At 43.7% G+C, this 12850-nt stretch overlaps 1 pseudogene; it reads right to left on the bottom strand.

The window, feature by feature from the left end:
* LOC121532950 overlaps positions 1-5808 on the bottom strand; it is a 31305-nt pseudogene extending 25497 nt beyond the window's left edge.
* Positions 5809-12850: the final 7042 nt, after the last annotated feature.

Here is a 12850-nt window from a genome sequence, read left to right as displayed (position 1 = left end):
TATGACATTCTCCCCAATCCTCTTCTGGATCATCCAAATGCACTCTAGCAAACTTCAGACGGGCCTGGACATGTACTGGCTTAAGCAGGGGGACATGTCTGGCACTGCAGGATTTGAGTCCCTGGTGGCGTAGTGTGTTACTGATGGTAGGCTTTGTTACTTTGGTCCCAGCTCTCTGCAGGTCATTCACTAGGTCCCCCCGTGTGGTTCTGGGATTTCTGCTCACCGTTCTTGTGATCATTTTGACCCCACGGGGTGAGATCTTGCGTGGAGCCCCAGATCGAGGGAGATTATCAGTGGTCTTGTATGTCTTCCATTTCCTAATAATTGCTCCCACAGTTGATTTCTTCAAACCAAGCTGCTTACCTATTGCAGATTCAGTCTTCCCAGCCTGGTGCAGGTCTACAATTTTGTTTCTGGTGTCCTTTGACAGCTCTTTGGTCTTGGCCATAGTGCAGTTTGGAGTGTGACTGTTTGAGGTTGTGGACAGGTGTCTTTTATACTGATAACAAGTTCAAACAGGTGCCATTAATAAAGGTAACGAGTGGAGGACAGAGGAGCCTCTTAAAGAAGAAGTTACAGGTCTGTGAGAGCCAGAAATCTTGCTTGTTTGTAGGTGACCAAATACTTATTTTCCACCATAATTTGCAAATAAATTCATTAAAAATCCTACAATGTGATTTTCTGGAGAAAAAAAATCTCAATTTGTCTGTCATAGTTGACGTGTACCTATGATGAAGATTACAGGCCTCTCTCATCTTTTTAAGTGGGAGAACTTGCACAATTGGTGGCTGACTAAATACTTTTTTTCCCCACTGTACATTATCAAGCTTTTCACACATGTTATCCAGATACTGACTGTTAGCACTTGGTGGCTATAGCAGCTTCCCACAAGAATGGGCTTTAGGTGAGGCAGGTGAACCTGTAGCCATATTACTTCAACAGTATTTAACATGAGATCCTCTCTAATCTTCACAGGAATGTGGTTCTGAATATAGACCGCAACACCACCCCCCATTGGCATTTCTGTATTTTCTGTAAATGTTATAACCTTGTATTGCTACCACTGTATCATCAAAGGTATTATCTAAATGAGTTTCAGAGATTGTCAGAATATGAATGTCATCTGTTACTAGCAAATTATTGGTTTCATGAACCTTGTTTCTTAAGATATATATTTTTAACACTTTTCTGGGATGCTTGATTATTTTTCTTGCTTTACTGGAAAGCTTAGCAAAGGTAGACATACTAGGGTTATTTTTATTAGTGCAGGGTGAGCTGCACACAGTGGACTTCTTACTAGGGCACACCACCTCAGTGCTAACAGTATTACTCTGGTTCATAGGCATATGATTACTGCATACAATAGCTGTAGGATCAGCAGAGGCATTCCGGGCAGTAAGAGGGACATAAATTAGGTTATTTACATTGTGTCTTCCAACGCCCCTAGGATAATGTACATTATGACAACTCAGCGACACAATGGTAGGGATTAAATGAGCTGGACGTGGGTCATTGATAAGTCATTGTCTCAACGCAACCTTATAATGCTGTGAAAGGATCCATGAGCTCAAATGATTTGGATGGATCCCATCCTCCTTATAATACAAGCTTTGTTTACAGAAGGTATCAAAATTGTCAATAAATGTTACACCCACAGAGCTGCAATAGTCTCGTAGACAGTTATGGATGGCTAAAAGTCTGCTGAACTGTTCAATGCCACAATTTAGGGATGGCAGACAGACAGATATTATGGGGTGTTTGTTGGTGTCAAGTAGAGAACCAATCAGTTCTTTAAAATCCATCTTCAGCTGTTCTGAGCTGCCCTTCATAATGTCATTTGACGCCACATGAACCATGACAGTATCAGCCCCCGGTGACTGACTCACAGCCTCGGGAACAACCTGGTGATATCCTGAACTTTAGCCTGAGGAAAACACTGAGTCTTTGCCCAAGATATAGATATACAGTTGAAGTCGGAAGTTTACATACACCTTAGCCAAATACGTTTAAACTCAGTTTTTCACAATTCCTGACATTTAATCCTAGTAAAAATTCCCTGTTTTAGGTCAGTTAGGATCACCACTTTATTTTAAGAATGTGAAATGTCATAATAATAATAGAGAGAATGATTTAATTCAGCTTTTATTTCTTTCATCACATTCCCACTGCATCAGGAGTTTACATACACTCAATTAGTATTTGGTAGCATTGCCTTTAAATTGTTTAACTTCAGTCAAACGTGTCGGGTAGCCTTCCACAAGCTTCCCACAATAAGTTGGGTGAATTTTGGCCCATTCCTCCTGACAGAGCTGGTGTAACTGAGTCAGGTTTGTAGGCCTCCTTGCTCGCACACGCTTTTTCAGTTCTGCCCACAAATGTTCTATAGGATTGAGGTCAGGGCCTTGACTTTGTTGTCCTTAAGCCATTTTGCCACAACTTTGGAAGTATGCTTGGGGTCATTGTCCATTTGGAAGACCCATTTGCGACCAAGCTTTAACTTCCTGACTGATGTCTTGAGATGTTGCTTCAATATAGCCACATCATTTTCCTTCCGCATGATGCCATCTATTTTGTGAAGTGCACCAGTCCCTCCTGCAGCAAAGCACCCCCACAGCATGATGCTGCCACCCCCGTGCTTCACGGCTGGGATGGTGTTCTTTGGCTTGCAAGCCACCCCCTTTTTCCTCCAAACATAACGATGGTCATTATTATATCATTGGCCAAACAGTTATATTTTTGTTTCATCAGACCAGAGGACATTTCTCCAAAAAGTACGATCTTTGTCCCCATGTGCAGTTGCAAACCGTAGTCTGGCTTTTTTATGGTGGTTTTGGAGCAGTGGCTTCTTCCTTGCTGAGCGGCCTTTCAGGTTATGTCGATATAGGACTCGATTTACTGTGGATATAGATACTTTTGTACCTGTTTCCTCCAGCATCTTCACCAGGTCCTTTGCTGTTGTTCTGGGATTGATTTGCACTTTTCGCACCAAAGTACGTTTATCTCTAGGAGACAGAACGCGTCTCCTTCCTGCGCGGTATTGTCACGATCGTTGACACCTGATGAAGCGGACCAAGGCGCAGCGTTGAAGGTGAACATATTATTTATTTAGAATGATCACACGATCAAAACAACAACGATAACGTGACGTCTACGGTATAACACAAACCAAATCAGAACAAGATCCCACAAAGAATAGCTGAAAACAGCCTACCTAAGTATGGCTCCCAATCAGAGACAACGAGCAACAGCTGCCTCTGATTGGGAACCACCCTGACCAACATAGATCTATATGATCTAGAACAAAACCCAAAACATAGAAAACACAACATAGAAGCTACCCCGTGAAACTAAACATAGAAAATCCACACCCTGGCTCAACATTTCAGAGTCCCCAGAGCCAGGGCGTGACAGTACCCCCCAAAGGCGCGGACTCCGACCGCGCCAACAGAACACCACAGGGGAGGGACCGGGTGGGCACTCCGCCTTGGCGGCGGATCCGGCTCTGGGCATGATCCCCACTCCCTCTCTAACCCCCCACAGTACCCCTGGTCCGGTCTGGCCCTGCTGGCCGGAGCTGGACTGAACACTGGTGGAGCGGATTGCTCTAGCTCCGACGTGAAGCATCTGACCGGTGCCGGACCAGCCACCGGTGGAACAGGCACGGGCCGTGCCGGACTGGCGACGCACACCACTGGCTTGGTGTGGGGGAGCAGGAGCGGGCCGAGCCGGGCTGTCGAGCGCACCCCTGACTTGGTGCGGGAAACAGGCACGGGCCGTGCCGGACTGACGACGCACACCACTGGCTTGGTGTGGGGAGCAGGAGCGGGCCGAGCCGGGCTGTCGAGCGCACCCCTGACTTGGTGCGGGGAGCAGGAACGGGCCGAGCCGACTGACGACGCACACCACTCGCTTGGTGTGGGGAGCAGGAGCGGCCGAGCCGGGCTGTCGAAGCGCACCCCTGACTTGGTGCGGGGGAGCAGGAATGGGCCGAGCCGGGCTGACGGGCGCACCACTGACTTGGTGCGGGGGAGCAGGAACGGGCCGAGCCGGGCTGACGAAGCGCACCACTGACTTGGTGCGGGGAGCAGGAACGGGCCGAGCCGGGCTGACGAAACGCACCACTGACTTGGTGCGGGGAGCAGGAATGGGCCGGACCGTACTGGGAACACACACCACTGGCCCTACGTGGGGATCAGGAACAGGCCGGACCGGACTGGCAACACACGCCAGTACCTCTCGCCGTGCCTCTACAACCTCCTTCTCCCTGGTGACCAGTGACTCCCGTAACCTGGCGTCCTCCTGCTGCCCCGTCGTCCACGGCGTTAACCCCCCCCCTAAAACATTTATGGGCTTCACTCCTACCCGTGGCCAAGGCCTCCATCCCTCTTGCCAGACTCGCACTCATCTCCTCCCAGGTCCATCCTCTCTCCTCGTCACGCTGCTTGATCCAGTCGAGGTGGGATCTTCTGTCACGATCGTTGACACCTGATGAAGCGGACCAAGGCGCAGCGTTGAAGGTGAACATATTATTTATTTAGAATGATCACACGATCAAAACAACAACGATAACGTGACGTCTACGGTATAACACAAACCAAATCAGAACAAGATCCCACAAAGAATAGCTGAAAACAGCCTACCTAAGTATGGCTCCCAATCAGAGACAACGAGCAACAGCTGCCTCTGATTGGGAACCACCCTGACCAACATAGATCTATATGATCTAGAACAAAACCCAAAACATAGAAAACACAACATAGAAGCTACCCCGTGAAACTAAACATAGAAAATCCACACCCTGGCTCAACATTTCAGAGTCCCCAGAGCCAGGGCGTGACAGGTATGACGGCTGCGTGGTCCCATGGTGTTTATACTTGCGTACTATTGTTTGTACAGATGAACGTGGTACCTTCAGGAAATTGCTCCCAAGGATGAACCAGACTTGTGGAGGTCTACAAGGATTTTTTATGAGGTCTTGGCTGATTTCTTTTGATTTTCCCATGATGTCAAGCAAAGAGGCACTGAGTCTGAAGGTAGGGCTTGAAATACATCCACAGGTACACCTCTAATTTACTCAAATGATGTCAATTAGCCTATCAGAAGCTTCTAAAGCCATGACATCATTTTCTGGAATTTTCCAAGCTGTTTAAAGGCACAGTCAACTTAGTGTATATAAACTTCTGACCCACTAGAATTGTGATACAGTGAATTATAAGTGAAATAATCTGTCTGTGAACAATTGTTGGGGAAAAAACTTGTGTCATGCACAAAGTAGATGTCCTAACCGACTTGGCAAAACTATAGTTTGTTAACAAGAAATGTGTGGAGTGGTTGAAAAACAAGTTTTAATGACTACAACCTAAGTGTGTGTAAACTTCCGACTTCAACTGTATGCCTCACCATCGAACTCCCCATCACAATTCGCCGGAATGATCCGGCCTCCGCTGTGTCTCGAAGCAGATTGCCAGAGCCACAGAACTCACCTGAGAAGAGGGCTGCTGAGACACCGGCTGCGTGCAGGCCACAACCGCCAAAGGGACAGAGTTCTGATCCAGAGAGCACGGCCCAGTGGAGGGGGGGGCGAGGTGGTCCAGGCTGTGCCCAGACAGTTGATTGACTAGGACAGGGAGAGGTAGCTGGAGGGTCATCCACAGCCATGGAGGGAACACCCAAGCCCCCGACAGAGAGTCTTAAGTCTGGACGTGGGGGAAGAAGGCAGGCGTGCCGAGAATGATTATTCTCCTTCTTTCTGGTTCCGACACGCATCCATTTACGCTCACCTGGAGTCGAACAGTGAGCAGCCATTTTCTGGTTCAAGCTAGTAAAGGGGTGCAGTGGCAGAAATTGATCGTAGTCCAGGAAGGTCCCATCATGATCCTCTTGGATGTTTTGATAGGAAGCATTTAAAGATGCCGATATTCTCATAGAATCCTTATTCAGTTCAAGGCGCTTGGTCAAATTAGTTATTTCTTCATGAAGAAGAAAGGGCGGCAGGTAGCTTAGTGGGTAAGAGCGTTGTGCCAGTAAACGAAAGGTCGCTGATTCTAATCCCCGAGCAGTCTAGTTGAAAAATCTGTCGATGTCCCCTTAAGCAAGGCACTTAACCCTAATTGCTCATGTAAGTCACTCTGGATAAGAGCATCTGCTAAATGACTAAAATGTAAGAGTAATAATCCTTTCTTTAGCTGCATCAAGTTCAATACATGTTTCACATATGAAGGGAGCCATCTGACCTTTCACTGTGACAACAACGAACTTGTCGCATATTATACGTTTAATTGCTTGCGAGTCCCCAGCAGATTCAAATGAGTTATCTCTGCTGCACGCCGACAGTCCAAGGGAACAAACATTTCCAGGCTCTGCCGGGGACTTAGATGCTCCCTCCATGGCCGCGGATGCCCCCACCAGCCCCCCCACAACTGTGTTGTTGTCTGTCTCTCATTGAATGTGAGAGCGAGAGAGAAGCACAGGGGGGCGGGCAGGTGATGTCTGGGTCGGTTATCAGTGGCAGGTCGCCGGCTGTTCCTTTCTACTCAGAGCTGTGTCAGGCATGTCCCCAGTGTCTGTAGTCGTGAGGGATACAAAACATACAATTACAGCATTTACTGGCCAACAATTGGAGTCACACTCATACGCTGGAAATTAGCACTTTCCTTTAGTAGTTTTATAGAGAGCGTTGTATGAGTTGAGCTCTTGATAGCCTGGCTCGGTTTCCAGATAATAAAGCGTCTGGGGTGAAAAAATTCAATAGAAAAAGTTGAGCGAGGAAAAAACTAAGACGTTGGTAAATGTGTTAAATGCAGAGTTTTGGTTATTTAAAGTAAAAAACGAAAAGTTTGGCAGGTAGCCAAGTTGCAACAAACAGTACATCAGCACGACAATGCAGAAGTACATTTGCAGAGTAGGCGGGGTTAGTGTTGCATCCCTCCAAGATGTGCATGCTCATCCCCCAAATCTTTTTACGTGTCTATTTTCTAAGGTTGAAGCTAAGAACATTAACAATGTTATAACATTATGGAAGAAAACATTACGTATTCTACAAGAACCAATATCACTCCCTAAAAACACAACCCGATGGAACAACCCTTGGATAGCGTTTTAGAATTCACCAATTTAAATTAGTCTACATGGACAACTAAAGGCATAGAAACCATAAATGACTAGGAATAGGAATAATTGTATTTCCATTACAGAATGAAAAAGCAATTTCGGACTGAAACTTAAAACTTAAAAGTTTAATATAAAAAAATGTCCATTTGAAATCATTTGGACATCAGAGTAATCTTGAGGGGGGATGACATGTTTACTGTTGCCTTGTTAATACAAGGTTCTAACATTTACAGAAAAGATATAAATGCCAATGGTGGAGGTGTTGCTGTTTATATACAGAACCACATTCCTGTGAAGATTAGAGAGGATCTCATGTTAAATACTGTTGAAGTAATATGGCTAAAGGTTCATCTGCCTCACCTAAAGCAAATTCTGGTGGGAAGCTGCTGTAAACCACAAAGTGCTAACAGTCAGTATCTGGATAACGTGTGAAATGCTTGATAATGTATGTGATATCAATGGAGAGGTATACTTTTGGGGTGATTTAAATATTGACTGGCTGTCATCAGGCTGCCCACTCAAGAGAAAGCTTCAAACTGTAACCAGTGCCTGCAACCTGGTTCAGGTTATCAGTCAACCTACCAGGGTGGTTACAAACAGCACTGGAATTAAATCATCAACATGTATTGATCATATCTTTACTAATGCTGCAGAGATTTGTTTGAAAGCAGTATCCAAATCCATTGGATGTAGTGATCACAATATAGTAGCCATATCTAGGAAAACCAAAGTTCCAAAGGCTGGGCCTAATATTGTGTATATATTATGTGATTCCTATGTTGTTGATGTAAAGAATATATGTTAGTCCGTGTTGTGTAATGAGGAGCAAACAGACACTGACTTGACACATTTATGAAATTGTTTATTCCAGTTACTAATAAGCATGCACCCATTAAGAAAATTATTGTAAAAACTGTTACAGTGGGGGAAAAAAGTATTTAGTCAGCCACCAATTGTGCAAGTTCTCCCACTTAAAAAGATGAGAGAGGCCTGTAATTTCCATCAAGGTACACGTCAACTATGACAGACAAAATGAGGAAAAAAAATCCAAAAAATCACATTGTAGGATTTTTTTATGAATTTATTTGCAAATTATGGTGGAAAATAAGTATTTGGTCAATAACAAAAGTTTCTCAATACTTTGTTATATACCCTTTGTTGGCAATGACACAGGTCAAACGTTTTCTGTAAGTCTTCACAAGGTTTTCACACACTGTTGCTGGTATTTTGGCCCATTCCTCCATGCAGATCTCCTCTAGAGCAATTATGTTTTGGGGCTGTCGCTGGGCAACACGGACGTTCAACTCTCTCCAAAGATTTTCTATGGGGTTGAGATCTGGAGACTGGCTAGGCCACTCCAGGACCTTGAAATGCTTCTTACGAAGCCACTCCTTCGTTGCCCGGGCGGTGTGTTTGGGATCATTGTCATGCTGAAAGACCCAGCCACGTTTCATCTTCAATGCCCTTGCTGATGGAAGGAGGTTTTCACTCAAAATCTCACGATACATGGTCCCATTCATTCTTTCCTTTACACGGATCAGTCGTCCTGGTCCCTTTGCAGAAAAACAGCCCCAAAGCATGATGTTTCCACCCCCATGCTTCACAGTAGGTATGGTGTTCTTTGGATGCAACTCAGCATTCTTTGTCCTCCAAACAAGATGAGTTGAGTTTTTACCAAAAAGTTCTATTTTGGTTTCATCTGACCATATGACATTCTCCCAATCCTCTTCTGGATCATCCAAATGCACTCTAGCAAACTTCAGACGGGCCTGGACATGTACTGGCTTAAGCAGGGGGACACGTCTGGCACTGCAGGATTTGAGTCCCTGGCGGCGTAGTGTGTTACTGATGGTAGGCTTTGTTACTTTGGTCCCAGCTCTCTGCAGGTCATTCACTAGGTCCCCCCGTGTGGTTCTGGGATTTCTGCTCACCGTTCTTGTGATCATTTTGACCCCACGGGGTGAGATCTTGCGTGGAGCCCCAGATCGAGGGAGATTATCAGTGGTCTTGTATGTCTTCCATTTCCTAATAATTGCTCCCACAGTTGATTTCTTCAAACCAAGCTGCTTACCTATTGCAGATTCAGTCTTCCCAGCCTGGTGCAGGTCTACAATTTTGTTTCTGGTGTCCTTTGACAGCTCTTTGGTCTTGGCCATAGTGGAGTTTGGAGTGTGACTGTTTGAGGTTGTGGACAGGTGTCTTTTATACTGATAACAAGTTCAAACAGGTGCCATTAATACAGGTAACAAGTGGAGGACAGAGGACCCTCTTAAAGAAGAAGTTACAGGTCTGTGAGAGCCAGAAATCTTGCTTGTTTGTAGGTGAACAAATACTTATTTTCCACCATAATTTGCAAATAAATTCATAAAAAATCCTATAATGTGATTTTCTGGATTTTTTTTTCTCAATTTGTCTGTCATAGTTGATGTGTACCTATGATGAAAATTACAGGCCTCTCTCATCTTTTTAAGTGGGAGAACTTGCACAATTGGTGGCTGACTAAATACTTTTTTCCCCACTGTAAATCCCCATGGATTGATGAGGAATTGAAAAATTGTATGGTTGAGAGGGATGAGGCAAAAGGAATGGCAAATAAGTCTGGCTGCACAACCGATTGGCAAACGTACTGTAAATTGAGAAATCATGTGACTAAACTGAATAAAAAGAAGAAGAAACAACACTATGAAACAAGGATAAATTACATAAAGAATGATAGTAAAAAGCTTTGGAGCACCTTAAATGAAATTGTGGGCAAAAAGGCAAACTCAGCTCCATCATTCATTGAATCAGATGGCTTATTCATCACAAAACCAACTGATATTGCCAACAACTTTAATAATTTTTTCATTGGCAAGATTAGCAAACTTAGGCATGACATGCCAGCAACAATTGCTGACACTAAACATCCAAGTCTATCTGACCAAATTATGAAAGACAAGCATTGTAATTTTGAATTCCGTAAAGTGAGTGTGAAATTATTGTTGTCTATTAACAATGACAAGCCACCGGGGTCTGACAACTTGGATGGAAAATTGCTGAGGATAACAGCGGACGATATTGCTACTCCTATTTGCCATATTTTCAATTTAAGCCTACTAGAATGTGTGCCCCCAGGCTTGGAGAGAAGCAAAAGTCATTTCGCTACCTAAGAATAGTAAAGCCCCCTTTACTGGCTCAAACAGCCAACCAATTAGCCTGTTACCAACCCTTAGTAAACTATTGGAAAAAATTGTGTTTGACCAGATACAATGCAATTTTACTGTAAACAAATTGACATCAAACTTTCAACATGCTTATATAAAAGGACATTCAACAAGCACAGCACTTACAAAAATTACTGGTGATTGGCTGAGAGAAATTGATGATAAAAAGATTGTGGGGGCTGTTTTGTTAGACTTCAGTGCAGCTTTTGACATTATCGATCATAGTCTACTGCTAGAAAAACGTATGTGTAATGGCTTTACACCCCCTGCTATAATGTGGATAAAGAGTTACTTGTCTAACAACACAGAGGGTGTTCTTTAATGGAAGCCTCTCAAACATAGTCCAGGTAAAATCAGGAATTCCCCAGGGCAGCTGTCTAGGCCCCTTACTTTTTTCCATCTTTACTTACGACATGCCACTGGCTTTGAGTAAAGCCAGTGGCATGTTTGCGGATGACTCAACACTATACACGTCAGCTACTACAGCAACTGAAAAAACTGCAACACTTAACAAAGAGTTGCAGTTAGTTTCGGAATGGGTGGCAAGGAATAAGTTAGTCCTAAATATTTCCAAAACTAAAAGCATTGTATTTGGGTCAAATCATTCACTAAACCCTAAACCTCAACTACATCTCGTAATGAATAATGTGGAAATTGAACAAGTTGAGGTGACTAAACTGCTTGGAGTATCCCTGGATTGTAAACGGTCATGGTCAAAGCATATTGATACAATAGTAGCTAAGATGGGGAGAAGTATGTCCATAATTAAGCGCTGCTCTGCCTTCTTAACAACACTATCAACAAGGCAGGTCCTACAGGTGCTAGTTTTGTCGCACCTAGACTACTGTTCAGTAGTGTGGTCAGATGCCACAATGAATGTACCGAGCTGTCTGTTTGGAATGCTGGCACACAGCTCGGACACCCATGCATACCCCACAAGACATGCCACCAGAGGTCTCTTCACAGTCCCCAAGTCCAGAACAGACTACGGGAAACGCACAGTACTACACAGAGCCATGACCACATGGAACTCTATTCCACATCATGTAACTCAGTCAAGCAGTAAAATCAGATTTAAAAACAGATAAAACTACACTTTATGGAACAGCGTGGACTGTGGAGACACACACACACACACACAGGCACACACACAGCATTCGCAAACGCACTCTACACACACACATTTTAATATTGTTATTTTGCTGTATTATTGATTTTGTATTGTAATTATGTTATGGTAGAGTAGTGTGTAATAAGGTGGTGTGCTATGTATTGTTTTATTGTATTTATTGTAAATTGTAGTTGGAACCCAGGAAGAGTAGCTGCTGGCTTGGCAGCCGCTAATGGGGATCCATAATAAATACAAATAAAAATACAAATCAGCTTTGCACATCTGTATTTGGAGAGTTTCTCCCATTCTTCCTTGCAGAATTTCTCAAGCTCTTTGAACCTCTATGGGATCGGTGTCCCGTAAACGGGACAGATGAGCTAACGTGCACTAATGTGATTAGCATGACTGTTGTAAGTAACAGCAAACTTTCCAGTACATAGAAATGTCTTATATGGGCAGAAAGCTTAAATTCTTGTTAATCTAACTGCACTGTCCAATTTACAGTAGCTATTACAGTGAACAAATACCATGATATTGTTTAAGGAGAGTGCACAACAACAAAAAACGTATCACGGCAACTGGTTTGATACATTCACCTCTGAAGGTAAATAATTTACATTTTAGTCATTTAGCAGATGCTCTTATCCAGAGCGACTTACAGTTAGTGAGTGCATACATTTTCATACTGGCCCCCCATGGGTTCTACAGTTTGAACCCCTGCTGTCTCTGACTCCACACCCACCCCGCCCGGCCATCTAGATGTGTGAAAGTTAGTGTATAAGCTAATGATCCATCATGTATGACATTCCTGGGAGTGTATAAACTTACATTTTGTATTACCATATACTTTTTGAATGTTCTCTATAGTTATGTACTTGAAAATGTATCAATTGACCAATTCGGCACATTTGGGCAGACTTGATACAAAATAGTCCAGTATTACAATGCTTCACTGGATCAATCTTTGCACACACTGCTACCATCTAGTGGCCAAAATCTACATTGCGCCTAAACTGCAATATTATATTGTGGCCTTTCTCTTGCAAGATGATGACAAAAATAAATAATAGAAAATGCATGTTTTTTTGTTTGTATTATTTTTTACCAGATCTAATGTGTTATATTCTCCTACATTAATTTCACATTTCCACAAACTTCAAAGTGTTTCCTTTCAAATGGTATCAAGAATGTGTATATCCTTGCTTCAGGTCCTGAGCTACAGGCAGTTAGATTTGGGTATGTCATTGTAGGCGAAAATTGAAAAAAAGGGTCTGATCCTTAAGAGGTTCTTCAAGTCATTCCACAGATTTTCAATTGGAGTCAAGTCTGGGCAACTCAAGGACTTTCACATTATTGTTCTGAAGCCATTCCAGTGTTGCTTTGGCTGTATGCCTGGGGTCATTGTCCTGTTGGAATGTAAATC

This window comes from Coregonus clupeaformis, chromosome 18 (genome assembly GCF_020615455.1).
Source record: "Coregonus clupeaformis isolate EN_2021a chromosome 18, ASM2061545v1, whole genome shotgun sequence".
NCBI lineage: Eukaryota > Metazoa > Chordata > Actinopteri > Salmoniformes > Salmonidae > Coregonus > Coregonus clupeaformis.
Note: the sequence above shows the minus strand (reverse complement) of the source record. Positions and strands in the feature narration are given on the sequence as shown.